The 15,092-nt window shown below is 43.4% G+C and overlaps 1 protein-coding gene across 1 annotated transcript in view; it reads left to right on the top strand.

The window, feature by feature from the left end:
- The first annotated feature begins 3,809 nt into the window (after nucleotides 1-3,809).
- The window catches only part of si:dkeyp-118a3.2 (protein Ycf2), a 53,450-nt gene continuing 42,167 nt past the window's right edge, over nucleotides 3,810-15,092 (top strand). Inside the window, exon 1 of the mRNA XM_034203452.1 lies at nucleotides 3,810-6,560. The gene's annotated coding sequence lies outside the window, so the exon portion shown is untranslated. The remainder of the gene's footprint in view (nucleotides 6,561-15,092) is intronic.

The raw sequence follows: 15,092 nt of genomic DNA on the forward strand, positions 1-15,092 counted from the left end.
AAATAGCCACCAACTGATTGACACGGGCACAACCTAAATAAGTGAACACCATAGCATGATTCAAATTTGAAATGGAAGAGGCGTATCTGAACAGTTTGTTATGTGTCGATTTAGATTAGCTGACTAATCCTCCCTCCATCGGTTTCTGTGTTTGAAAGGCTCAAAGTGACCCAACTCTCTGTGGAGGTAATCTCACTGCAAGTCATCTTTAAGATGCATGAACATGGATGCAGAGTGCGCGGTTTTTCAAAGCACATATAAATACATAAATATACATGCAGTAGGAACACTGTATCATGCATCCATTAAGCCTTGGTAGTGAGTAATCCCAGTGTGTTTATGTTCAGGGCTAATCTCCCTCTCTCTCATGCTGAGGGACCGAGAACTAGGCTCCCACTCCCAGGTAAGCCTCATTCCCATACCTCGGCCATAACCACTAATCCCACTTCCAGATAGAGAGGAGGAGAGCTGGAGAGAGAGAGGTGGGCTTATGTGCAGTTGTATCAGTTTGTTTGTGTTTCTGGCAAGTATACAACACAAGCATGATCTAATGGTAATGACTTATCTCAGCGACTTCTGTTAGGTCAAGACCTCAATGTACTGTATTTAGACTGAAACACTTTTTTGAGTTCAAGTGTCTCAGGGTCTTGTTCTCGAGAGAGGGGTCAAAGGAGCGTGAGATGGGCCGGAGAGTTGGAGCAGCAGGAGCGGTATTGCAGTAGCTGTGATGAAGAGAGAGCTGAGCTAGAAGGCAAAGCTCTCAATCTACTCGTCCATCTTCTTTCCTGCTTTCACCTATGGTTATGAAGGGTGGTTCATGACCGAAAGAACGAGATCATTGAGACAAGCGGCTGAAATTGATTTTCTCTGGAGGGTGCCGTCATCTCCCTTAGGGATAAATTGATAAGTTCAGTCATCTGGGAGGGACTCGGAGTAGAACCGCTGTTACTTCGCGTATGATGAACCAGTTGAGGTGGTTCGGTCACCTGATTCCACCTACAGTATCCACATCCCTAGGGAGCTGTTCCAGGAACGTCTAGCTGGTAGGAGACAGAGGAGCAGACCCAGGACCAGGTGGAGGGTTATATCTCCACCTGGTCAGAGCTGGTTGATGTTGCCAGGGGAAAGGACGTTTGTGGCCCTCTGCTGGAGCTGGTTTTCCTCCGCGATCCGACTCCAAGCGGTAAACAGTTGACAGATGGATGGACACAGTAGGTGAATGATGTGATGAGAAAGAAAAACAATTTAGTAGCAAGCATGAGGATTTTGCTGTCAAATAAATTACCAGTTCTGCCTACCCAGTCAGAAAAACTACTCTAAAACTTAGCTCTCACACAAACTTTCTGAATTCAAATTGAAGTGCTGCATCTGCTATTAGTTGTTTGTGGTAGGTTGAATATGATTTTATATTGAGTGTAAATATTGTTGTGGGGAAAGAATCATATACTGTATAGAATTTTTTTTTTTCAAGAAAAACTAGAATTGCAATACAAAGTAAAATCAAATAAATAAATTCAACTCTAAATAACCACATTTAAAAAACAAATTATTATATTTATAATAGAAGATACTTACTACATATATCTGCAAAGAGGTAAGAGGTTAAGATCAGACACATAAGCACTATAGGTATTTGTAGTTTTTCTTATCCAGGGACATTTTAGCAGGGCACATAGGTCAGTGGCCCCTGAAACTCAGTCCTCCAGGTGAGGGTTGTTCGGAACTTGAATCAGAATCAGAAATCAACTTAACTTATATATCACATTTAAATACAGTTTAGAACTTTTAGATCTTGTTATTGTTAGGCTTTGAGCTATAAATAATGACTGTATAGTGTTATTACTCTTAAAGTTGGGGTAGGCAGTTTATTTTTGGCGTCATAGGGCAAAAAAATACATAATAACCTAGAGATTTACACAGCCACCAAAACATTTCGTCAGTCACGGAAAACTTTGGCTAAAAGGTTGTTCCAATTGTTCCACGAATGCAGGTCAGTGCAAGCCTTATTCAGCTGTGAAAAAGGCTATTCTAGAATTGGCAACAACTGCCTACAGTATACTACAACCCAAAAAGGAAACAACCTACAGTATACGCTCCACTTCTAAAACACTTCACCAATATTGTAGCTAGCCTAAAGACTTGAATCCAAGTACAGTCCCCTCCAAAACTATTGGAACAGCGAGGCCAATTGCTTTTTTTTTGCTGTACACTGAAAACAATTAGGTTTGACATCAAAAGATGAATATGAGACAAAAGGTCAGTATTTCAGCTTTTAATTCCAGATATTTACATCTAGATCTGTTAAACAACTGAGAAGATAGCACCTTTTGTTTAAACCCACCCATTTTTAAAGTAAGCAAAAGTATTGGAACATGTTACTGACAGGTGTTTATGTGTTGCCCAGTTGTGTCCTGCTACATTGATTATTCAAACAATAAATAGCACTGCATGTCTGCTCTAAGTTTTAGCTTTGGGTTTTGCCTGTGCAGACTGCATTTTTAGTTAAAACGGTGTAACCAACATGAAGACTATAGAGCTGCCTATTGGAAAAAAGCAAGCCATTTTGAAACTGAGAGAAGATGGAAAATCCACCAGAGCCATTGCACAAACATTGGCCATAGCCAGTACAACCATTTAGAATGTCCTTAAGAATAAAGAAAGCACTTGTGTACTGAGCATCAGACTTCAAACGGGTTGACGGAGGAAAACATCAGCAGTTGATGACAGAAACATCGTGAGAACTGTAAAGAAACATCACCAACAACCTCCAGAGGGCAGGAGTGAACGTATCACAATCCAACGTTAGCAAAATACTTTCAAAACAAAAGTACAGAGGCTACACCAGAAGATGCAAACCACTCATTAGCAATAAGAATAGGAAGGCCAGATTTGAATTTGCCAAAAAGTACAAAAGTACAAAAGTTCTTTTTACAGATGAAACAAAGATGAACCTTTACCAAAGTGATGGAAAGGCTAACGTGTGTGGAGAATGAAAGGATCTGTTCATGATCCCAAACACACAAGCTCATCTGTGAAACATGGTGGATTTAATGTCATGGCTTGGCCTTGCATGGCTTCTTCTGGACGGGCTCATTGATTTTCATTGATGATGAAACACATGATGGAGGCAGCAAAATGAACTCAGAAGTCTACAGAAACATTTTGTCTGCCAATTTAAAAAGAGATGCAACCAAACTGATCGGGAGATGCTTCATCATGTCGCAAGACAACGACCAAAAACACACTGCCAAAATAACCAAGGAGTTTAAGTGGAAGGTTTTTTACCGGCTAAGTCAATCTCCAGACTACAACCCTATTAAGCATGCATTCACCTGCTAAAGAGGAGACTGAAGGGAGGAACCCCCCGAAACAAACAACAACAACTGAAAGAGGCTGTGGTGAAAGCCTGGAAAAGCATCACAAAAGAAGAATGCAAATGTTTGGTGATGTCAATGGGTCGCAGGCTTGATGCAATTATTGCAAGCAAAGGATTTGAAACGAAATACTTAGTATTATTCATTTTTTCACACCATTTTAAATTCTCTGTTCCTATACTTTTGCTCACATGAAAAATGGGTGGGTTTAAACAAAAGGTGCTATCTTCTCAGTTGTTTACATATCTAGATGTAAATACCTGGAATTAAAAGCTGAAATACTGACCTTTTGTTTCATATTCATCTTTTGATGTCAAACCTAATTGTTTTCAGTGTACAGCAACAATAAAGCAATTGGCCTCGCTGTTCCAATAGTTTTGGAGGGGACTGTATAGGCATATGGCCCACAATCAAGATAATCTTTAAAATGAATGATACTCATTGAGGTCACTGATTAAAGTGCATGCATTTGCCTGTTTCTGTGGAGTAGGAGGGACATGAGGGCTTTATTTTCTATTTATTTGCCAAGTGCCCACTCTGGGCTACCATTTGCAGTTCAATATTCTAAAAGGTTTTTTACGTTTGTTTGCTCAACAATGCCACATAAAAAAAAAACTAGCATCAATGGAAGTTTAATATTAGATGATTTCTAAGATATTTTGAAATAGTACTATATTTGACGAGGTTATAATAGAGATGGTTTATAGTTTATACAGTAGGTTTATAATCACAGTTGGTTTTGTCCTTCTAGATGGCTCCCATGTGTAGATCTTAATCTCTTTCCTAAAATTGATTGATTGTATCCATTTGAATTTTGCAGATTTGTTTTGTTGTCATGTTTTTATTATTTATGTTTGTTCTTTTTCATTTCCACACATATGCAACCCTGCTGTGGGCCGTCAGCCATACATTGATGATGTTCTGTGCTTGTCCTAGTGCAAGTATTCATGTAAATAATTGTTTATGGTTTATTGTCCCATCACAAACGTGCATGCAAATTACAGTTTACCCAGTGGTCGCAGTGCCTTTTCTGGTTTCGTTCTTTAAAGCAAACACATTTGAATAATGACAAATCACAATGTGCCTTTCACTCACAAACACTGGTCACAGTGGGTTACTGTTCCATGCAAGGGGCTGTTTGTTACATGCATATTAATCATACTTCATTTCTCTTAAGAATTTACAGAAACAGTTTTACTTTTAAACGTACAATATATAGACACTGTATGTATACATTAAAGAGACACTGTATGTTGTTGTTCATCGATGCCTAATATACAGAATATATATGTGTATGAATCCTGAAAGAGTTATGCATCTATCATTTACAATCCTCATTCTGCTTTGTTGTTTTAGTTTTTAAGCAGTATGTGTATTTCTATCTTTCTGAAGAATGGTCTTGGAACTGAAACATAAAAAAACTGTCAAATTGCTTGCAAAAAATACTTGGACTATAAAGCTGATTCTAAAATGGCAGTAAAACACCCCCAAAATGTATATGTGTTAATAACATACAAAAGCAGAACAAATCTCCCTAGGGTATTTTATAAGTAAATTGTGTGTGTGATAGTGTATGCATGTGTGTGTGTGTGTATGTTTGTGTGTGGTGGAGGCAGCGGGAGACATAACAGACGTGTGTGTGACATAGACAGGGTTTCAGAGAGGCCAGTCTTCCTGAATCTAGAGGCCCTGGGGTTAGTGACCTATTTCTGCCTGGGAATAGCGTTTCATCACAAAAAGACACCAGCCACTGCACCTGGATGTTTTGTGTGTGTGGGTGTGGGTGTGTGTGGTGTGTGTGTGTGTGTGTGTGTGTGTGTGTGTGTGTGTGCGTGTAGTATGTGTGAGTGTTTTTTGAAGATGCACCCTGTGTCTCTAAGGTATTACTGTACAGCTCTGTTTGGTGCTCGCTGATGTGAGTGCACACTAGCTCCCTCCTCCTGTCTTTTTCCTCCAGTCTCCATCTTTTCAGAGGAGCATTTTCCCACCACACACAAACACACACGTTTCTATCTCAATCTCTCTCAGGTGCTGCCTGCTGCGATGTCCAGTGCTGAGTGTTGCTGTATCTGCGTTCACAGCAGGACATGTGCACACGCACACACTCACACAAACCCACACACACACCCACACAGATCCTGTTACACTAAATGTGTTCACAGCAGGGTAAACCTGATTCAAACAGCTAGCGAGAAAGTCTAATGATTGATGATAAGACTAGAATATCCGCAGCCACAGCAAAATCACACAAACAGGTTATATGGGACCTCCAGGCACTGAGCTGCTTTCACATGGCAGAGTAAGAGGGCTCTGGATCATTAGCACACGCATGCACGCACACACGCACAGCTGTATCACTCTAGAAACCCATATCCAAATGCATGCATGCCAACAGATTCTCATGGTGTACACCAACTCACATTTTTGTGCACTGTACTGCTGCTTTTTCCCCCCTCCCTTTTTCTCGTGTACTTTGAGACAACTTTGTGCTGAACTGCTGAGGAGGCAGGCAGGTAAGCAGGCACATCAGCAGTGGGGCAGAGGTGCTTTTAGTCTGATGAGCAGTAAAGCTGTCTCGAACACCAGAATAGATATGAGGAGCTGTATCACTTGCATGTTTACCAAACCTAAAATCCACTCTGCCCTGATACGTTCTTCTTTGTGCTGAAGTATATTCGACATCTTCCGTTCATGCATATCAACCTTCAAAGCATGTTATGTGCAGTTAGTGGTTTCCAAATCTCACCGAATGTCACACATCTTTGCAGTGTTAAGAGCTGTTAGGACTGTATTTTTTGTTGTATTATAGCATGATGAAGGTGTTGCTCCTGTACCAACAGTGTGATTGGAGTCTTTCCCACTGACGTAAGTCGGAGAGGAGTATTCTCATACAGAACAGTGATGTAATGGACTGTGAAGGTACTAGTCAGGCTCCTTCTTTTCGTTCCCTCCTCCCCTGTCTCCTTGTTTCACACTCCCTCCCCCTTCTGTTCCCATCTGTATGTTTTTTCTCTCTTTCTTTTTGGTCTTGGCAGGCTACTCCTTCTACTCCTCTGGGATCACCGAATTAAAACCCAACAGCTCCCTCCTTCGGTCACAAAAAGGAACTGCATTTAGAGAAGTCAGCTGATGCTTCTTTGCTCCCTACCGTGACTAAATCTCTCCACCATCTCTCCATCTCCTTCTGTAAGTAGGGTGCACACTCCTCCCCTCTTTTTCCTCCATTTGCCTTGATGTTATTCAATTCAGTAGCCAGTCGCTGCTACAATACCCAGGTCGGTCCTTGAATGGTTTGTCGGATACTTTCTTGACACAGGCAGTTATTTTGTAACATAAACTGTCAGAAACGTGAAACATTTATTCGACTCAAGTTCCCACTAAGGAGTCCCACACTAGTGCTCCTCCTTCTGGTTTGCTTCCTATTCTATCCTTGTTCTCTGTTTTCATCAAAGCAGAACAACCAACTCTCTTTGCCCCGGGGAGACAATACAAACCAGACAAATGAAACCTCCCAGCTCTCTTGGCTACTCTACTTGACCATCCCAGTGTGAGAAAAAAAACATATGCACACATAACTGCAATAATAGCAACACTGTTCCATCCGAGACCTACTCCAGCAGACTTGACTTTTTCCTGTGGGGGGCCCTCCTTGACTTTTTATGATACAAAGGGCTTGAACTGGGTGAAACACCAAAACACACACACACACACACACACCGTATGCATCAATGCACGCACGCACGCACACGCACACACACACACACGCACACACACACACACACACACACACACACACACACAGCATAATATACTACAAGTATACACACATGCAAGTACACAAATACCAAAGTGCAATGGGGGTTATGAGGGAGGAAGCCCACAACATAAATATCCAATTACCAAACACATCAAACGCACAGAGGATGAAATATTGATAACTTTGAGACATTTATGTAATCCACAATGGTGCCTTATATAAGTGTTCCATTTTACAAGGAGAAGCAGAAATGTGCAGGGAGGTATTGTTTTTGTTTTTAATATCACAGAAGAGGAAATAAATTGTTGTATGTTGGCAGACAATAGTGTGAGCATATGAGAGTAGTGGTTGAAAGCAGTCTGACAAATGGGCTCCTTCTCTTGCTTCATATCTAGCTCTCTTACATTGAGTGATCACATAGAAGAAAACAGGCATACAAACAACTATAACAATGTAATGTAGTGAGGCACGGTTGCGGAATCGCTCTCTGAGAAACCTTAACACATCATTATCATGTTTTCTAAACAACAACACCGCAAATGAAAATGAAAGCAAAATGAGCCATGACTTAACGGCTCTCGGAGCTCTATTCTGGTGTTGGATGTACATTTATGAGGGGGAGTGACTGGGATGTTTTATTTGGCAGTTCCTATGCAGCTGTCAATCGTTCAGTGATAAAGGCTGTTCCAAGCATATGGAGCTGATGGGGGAGGTTTTGGGCTTCTGTCTTCACTGCTTTGCTTTGAGCTGCAGATCATAGAGCCTTTGCAAAAGCATAAATAAGCAAGGAAATATGGATTCTCTCTAATTAATTGTAAATTGTCACTGCTTTAAGAGAGGACGCGGAGTGATGTGTGCATGTAGAGTATGTGTTTGTGTTTTTATGTGTGAGAAAAATGAGAGGGGAAAAACAGAGCGGAAGACTGAATAATTTGACTTAACTTTCGTGCCTTATCAACAAGCCACTCTTCATGGTTTTTCCTTTGAAACTGCTGTTCCCTACTAAGGCCGAATAAATTAGAAGTCTAAATAGGAATAATAATGAGAGCATACATTATTTCTGTTGTTGGTACTGGTTGATGTTGTTGTTGTTTGTGTCGGCAGGAAGGCTCAGATCTCCATATATGCAAAAAAAGGTAACTTCTCTGCATGTTTTATAAGTTTGGTAGATCATTTTAATGGTGACCCAAAAAGACGTCCTAGATATTTGGGGAACATCCTTTTGAGAAATTCCTGAAACTACAGACAGAGAGACAGAGTGCGTGGAAAGGAAGAAAGAGATGAAGAGAGAGACAAGACAGACAGACAGGGAATAGACGATAGGGAGAGACATTGAGATGAAATGGAACTTCTTCCTGTTTTGTGAATGACATACCATTTTAAACATCTATCTATCCATCCATCTATCCATTTTTTTCCTTTTCTTAATTAATAAGGAACAGAGGCGGATTTAGGATTGTAGGAGATCCGGGACTTAGCCCAGGAGTCGTTGGGTTGGGGGGGTGTGTGGGGGGTGAAGGGGTACAGTGCTATTTTTTATAAGTGGGGGGTGGACCGAACATCCTTTAGGGGGGTCGTCGCCTCCTCTCGGGGGGGTCCGGGGGCATGCTCCCCCGGGAAGATTTTTTTTAAAATATTGAAGTTGAAAGCATCAATCTGGTGCACTTTGAGAGCAACATTAACCCTACCTTAATAACACCTTAAAGCGGACAAAAGGCACTGGAGAACACTCATTAACACCCTTTAATGAAGCAAACTAATGCCTTAACTCACTCAAATAGTCGTTTACTTATTAAGGTGTAACGAATGTGCGTAGAGTTTTAAAGGATGCGGATAGTCTCACCTTGATTCTGGCGCATTGCTTATCGTTTTATAGATCTATTCTCATCCACCATCTTTGTTTGTGACGTAAAGAGTGTAAGAGTCACGTTTCTGAATCGGACACTCTGAGTGGATGCAGTCAAAGCCAATCGGAGTCTGATTCAGAGGGTTGCCTGTCAGTTCTGTTGTTATGTGTACTGAAACGAGAGCCGGTATAATTCCACGTGTGAAAACAAAATAAAAATTGGAATACGTTATTTTAGTGTCTTAAAAGTAGACTGAGTTATGAAGGGTTAACGTTACATCTTAGGATAATTTTTAGTCATGTTCTGTATACATACTAACATATAAGGGTATACTTAGTGTGGTTACTCCATGTTTACTAGCTATAACATTAACGTTACATCCCTCTTTTTCACTTCTTACTCAGTCAGCCAGAGTGCAGATATCACCATTAGATTAACAAACCTGAAACATCATCCATTTCTTGACTGCTGGTGATGACATTGTTGTCAGCTGCTGATACTGCTGCTGCTGCAGCTTGTGGCGCCTGCTTCGATGACAATAACTTTTTCTAATATCCATAACTGTATAGGCTATTAGCTTAAAACTCGTCAGGCACTAGGAAGGATCACTTCTTCTTCAGGGCAGGCTACGCAGTACGCAGGCTAATGTCCCACAGTGGCTGCCTCTCTGGTGGACTCCGGTACTGCACATTACTCCCGAGACGTTATAAAAATAAAAATAAATCAATTACACATTTTTTTTTTTTTTTTAAGTGAAACATCCGGGGCTTTTCAGAAAACATCCGGGGCTTGAGCCCAAGTAGCCACCCCCTAGCGCCGCCACTGATAAGGAATATATTTACACTCTCCTTAGACCTGGTTCCTTGGGCTGTACAGTGCTAAATATAACCTGCAAGGATGGAAAGAGTACTAGAAAATTATACTCAAGTAACTGCACTCCTATTCATGCACTTTCCCTTATCACAGTTCTGTCGATGCCAACATTCAGACACATATTAGTGACAGTGGCTGCCATGCAAAATGCCAACCTGCTAATAAGGAGTGGTTCAGTGTCATACTTAAAGGACACTTAGATACTAGAGGATCTGTGGATCGAATCAGGAACCAGCCGAAAACTGGGAACTATATTATTCTCACATCTACAGACTGGACTTTGTTCAACTGATTATCATTTATATGTCTATAGCCATCCTTTTCATAGCCTCAGACAATCAAATACAAATGACAGAGAATAAAAAGTATAAAGACACTGCAGCGGGTGCGACAAGCAATATTGAGCTTCATACATAACTTGACATTTATTATGGAATGAACAGTAATAAAACATCACCAAGATAGAGTGATTGGTGAGCTGTATCACCAATAGCAAATCCACAATGGATGCAGCCAAAAAACACACATATAAAAGCTTTTGTTTTTACACACAGGCAACGCAGTGGTTGTTGACAGCTGAGTGAGTGTATTGTTGTACTCACCTTTATGAACGTCAGACTGTTAGTATTGCGCACTATGGAGGCGTGTGGTGCAGTGGGTTGTGCATTGGTGTTCGGATCAGGGGGTCACAGGTTCAAACCCCACTGCAGTCAGCATGTCGTTGTGTCCCTGGGCAAGACACTTCACCCCAAATTGCTCCTGTGGGGTTTGCCGACAGTATTGAGTATGTAAGTCGCTTTGGATAAAAGCGTCTAACAAGTGACATGTAATGTAATGTGCACTGCCAGCTCTTCCTCAATCTGCTCCAGGGTCAGCCTTTCTTCTCGTTCATTCTCAAGGCATGATACAAACAGTCCAATAAGCCTCATGCATTAGTCACCGCTGGAGGATCTGCCACGCATGTATTCTGTCAGCCCCACTGTACACCTGTTGATGACACAACATCAAGGGTCTTTGCTTTTGGTCACTTTGGTGGCCTTTCCATATAGCGTAGCACCGGCTAGCGGGTACTTTTCCCCTCTTTTCCGGCCCCATAAAATCGTGGTTCTATCAGGCCAGGGCCAGGGCTGAACTAGTGACGTCAACACTCTCGACTGCTGATTGGTCAGAGAGAATCGTCACAAGATCGCGTGCGAGATCATCCCTAGCGTCGCATATATATCTAGAAGCAAGCTTGCAGCATTTTTATACACATTTTTTGACGTTCCTACATCTCATTGGGGATGATAAAATCCAGCGGGAGCTCGACGGAACAACTCGAAATGTGAAAGTGTTCCAGGATGTCTTTGCACAGATGCCCCGCCTACACTGCGTTGCTACCCCAGGTCCTAAACTGTAATGGTAATGCGCCACGGCCTCGGATGGCCAGCGAGGCAGCCCGAGGTCTGAGCGAGGACGCTTAGGGACGCTTAAACGGGGCTACCCCGCTGCAGTGGAAATGTGCCATTAGTGTGCCAGCTGGGTAGAAAGCCTACTTCACGAATGAACAGAAAAAGTAGAAAAGAAGAAGTTAAAAATGTAAAACATAAAAAAAACATACATTTGTATTATCATTACCAGAGGTGGGAGTAAGTCCTACATGTGCAAGTCATCAAATCAAATCAAGTTTTATTTATATAGCACATTTATAAACGATTTTTAGCTGCAGTGTCTTTATACTTTTTATTCTCTGTCATTTGTATTTGATTGTCTGAGGCTATGAAAAGGATGGCTATAGACATATAAATGATAATCAGTTGAACAAAGTCCAGTCTGTAGATGTGAGAATAATATAGTTCCCAGTTTTCGGCTGGTTCCTGATTCGATCCACAGATCCTCTAGTATCTAATGGCGCGTTTCCACTGCAGGCCTCGCTCGGCCTCGCTCGGCCTCGCTCGGTTTGGTTAGGCCTTATTAGGCCCGGCTCACTTTAATGCTACGCTTCCATTACAGTTCAGGAACTGGGGTAGTTACTATAGTAACGCAGTGTAGGCGGAGCCGTGACGTCATCTTCAATGAGCGCCCCAGAAAAACAACACAGCCGTTAGCTCTTAGCACTCAGAGCTCACAGCTCTTCATATCTGTTCAGAAACTAGACAAAAGTTAAACAAGTACAAACCACAGACTGCCTGTGTCATGGCGAATACAGTCGCTGGTTTATTTATGTCTGTATAGGCCGTTGTTGTAAGTGTGGACGGTCGGAGCATATATAACGTTAGCTTAGCCAAGCTCCATTCAGAAAACACGCATTTTAAAAGGTTTTTCGCCTGCCGTCTGCAGACTTGTCATTAATTCATGGTTTTTACTAACCGGTATCAGTATGTTGTTACTTCGGCATCATTTTGAAATGTGTATTACAATTAAATCACGGTCAAATATGTTCATCTTGTTGTAGTTGTAGCCCCCTTGCCAGCGATTCTCTCTCTAGTTTAGCATACTCACTCCGACTCAGCCTGGTTGTTCCTGGCCCTAGAACCACGATTTTATGGGGCCAGAAAAACTGTGAATTAGGACCCGCTAGCCGGTACTAGGCCAAGTGGAAACGCAACCAAAAACGAGCCCCGCACGGCTCGGCACGCTTAAAGCGAGCTACCCGCTGCAGTGGAAACGCGCCACAAGACCGCTCCTCAGGGCCGTAACCTTCCCAGTCGACAAGGAGCTGCCGCCCTCTACCCCTCTTCCGTGCAGCCAAGAGAGTTTTGACCGTGTAGACCGGACCACCATCGATCATTCGGGGGGGGTTTGGCGGTGGGAACCATGGCGATCTCCTTCAGAGGCTTTAGTTTCCCCACATGGAAGGTGGGAAGCACCTTCATGGACCTGGGAAGCCGTAGTCTTACTGAAGCCGGGTTGATGACCTTAGTGATGGGAAAGGGACCCACAAATCGGGGACCCAACTTGCGAGAGAGTACGTGGAGGGGAAGATCCCGCGTAGAAAGCCAGACTTTTTGGCCTGGCTGGTACACAGGGGCTGGTTGGCGTCTTCGGTCTGCTGCTCGTTTCATAAGCGCCGAGTTTCTGCAGAGGACTTTCCTAGCCGCAGCCCACACGCGATGGCAACGCCTGACCAGAGCGTGGGCAGACGGGACCGTGACCTCTCTCTCCGTGGCTGGGAACAGTGGCGGCTGGTAACCATAAACACAATGAAACGGTGACAGGCCTGTGGCAGATGTAGGAAGGATGTTGTGAGCGTACTCAACCCAGGTGAGGTGCTCGCTCCAGGAGGAGGGATTCTGGGAAACCAGGCATCGCAGGCAGGTCTCCAGTTCCTGGTTCAGGCGCTCTGTCTGGCCGTTAGACTCCGAGTGGTATCCAGACGAGAGACTGACCATGGCACCGATGAGGCTGCAGAACTCCTGCCAGAAACTAGGGCTGAACGATTAATCGATTTTAAATCGAAATCGCGATTTTAAATGATGCGATTATGAAATCGCAAAGCCTGCGATTTTTAAACAATTTTCTTTACTTTTTTTTTTTTTCTCCTTGTGTGTCAGTCATCCACACCAATCAGAAGTGCTGTGCTCCACATATACCAGCCATTGTTAATCAATCAGAAGTAGCCCATGATAGAAGGTGATAGACAGATTGATCCAATCACCTGCCAAGTGCTTTTGAAAGTGCCTGCCCTTTCCAAATGGCTTCCAATGGAGCTTTCCTAGATGGTTTGGTGAAACAAAGCATCTGAGTCAGGTTAGTAATGCTCCATCACATATTTCTATTACAGGGTGAATCTTAAACTGAAGCTTGACTTTAAAGCAACCCAACGGAAGTTTCATGTAAGTTTAGTTTTTTCACTCGTAGCTCGGGCTGCGGGGGTACTAGAGACGGGAGTACGTTGATACGACCTTCCTAGCCGGAGTTATGGCCGCATTTTACAATAAACTTCCGTTGGGTCGCTTAAAAACAAATATCGCAATTCGAATCGCAATCGCAATATTTGTCAGAAAAATCGCAATTAGATTTTTTCCCAAAATGTGCAGCCCTACCAGAAACGTGACACTAACTAGGGAACATGGTCGGAGACAATATCCTTCGGGAAACCATGCAGGCGAAACACATTACGCATCATGACCTCAGCCGTTTCCTTGGCTGAGGGCAATTTGGGCAGAGCAATAAAATGTGTCATTTTGGAAAAACGGTCCACTACTGTGAGAACTGTGGTGTTGTCTCTAGAGATAGGAAGGCCCGTGACGAAATCCATGGAAATATCCGACCAGGGTCTGTTGGGAATAGGAAGTGGTTGTAATAATCCCATCCGCGCCCTGGAAGAGGTCTTGTTGCAAGCGCAAACAGGGCACGCCTCCACATACTCCTTCACCTCCTTCTCCATGGATGTCCACCAGAAACGCTGCTTTATGATGAGCATGGTTCTTTTGACTCTGGGGTGACAGGTGAGCAACGAAGTGTGAGCCCAGTGGATCACCTGTGGTCGCTCGGCTTCCCGAGCGAATAGCCGGAGAGGCGGGCAACCCCTGGGTGCAGGAGCCCCACCGTTAGCTTGCATCACCTCCTTCTCCACTTTCCAAGTCAGCGCTCCTACCACACGGTTCAACGGAATAATGGGTTCCGGCTCCTTGACTGCGGGCACAGGGTCAAACAGACGGGACAGAGCGTCAGGCTTGACATTCTGAGACCCTGGCCTGTAAGAAAGAACAAAATCAAAACGGTTAAAAAACAAGGTCCACCTAGCTTGGCGGGAGTTCAGTCTTTTGGCTTTCTTGATGTACTCCAGGTTCTTGTGATCAGTCCAGACCACAAAAGGATGCTCGGCTCCCTCCAACCAATGTCTCCACTCTTCCAATGCCAGCTTCACGGCCAGCAACTCACGTTTTCCCACATCGTAATTCCTTTCCGCCGGGGAGAGCTTCCTGGACAGGAAAGCGCAGGGGTGAAGCTTGTTGTCCTTCTGTTGGCGCTGGGAGAGGACCACTCCCACCCCCTCGTTGGAGGCATCCACTTCCACCACAAACTGGCGAGTGGGGTCCGGCAGGGTAAGTATGGGGGCAGAGGTGAACATCTTCTTAAGCCGAGAAAAAGCCTCCTCAGCCTGAGGAGACCAAAAAATAGGCACCTGAGGGGACGTGAGAACATGAAGAGGGGCTGCAATAGCACTGAAGCTCCTCACAAAACGCCTGTAAAAATTAGCAAAGCCTAAAAACTGCTGCACTTTCTTGCGAGAGTCAGGGGTAGGCCAACTGGTTA

The sequence above is a fragment of the Gymnodraco acuticeps genome, unplaced genomic scaffold, assembly GCF_902827175.1.
Source record: "Gymnodraco acuticeps unplaced genomic scaffold, fGymAcu1.1, whole genome shotgun sequence".
Lineage (NCBI taxonomy): Eukaryota > Metazoa > Chordata > Actinopteri > Perciformes > Bathydraconidae > Gymnodraco > Gymnodraco acuticeps.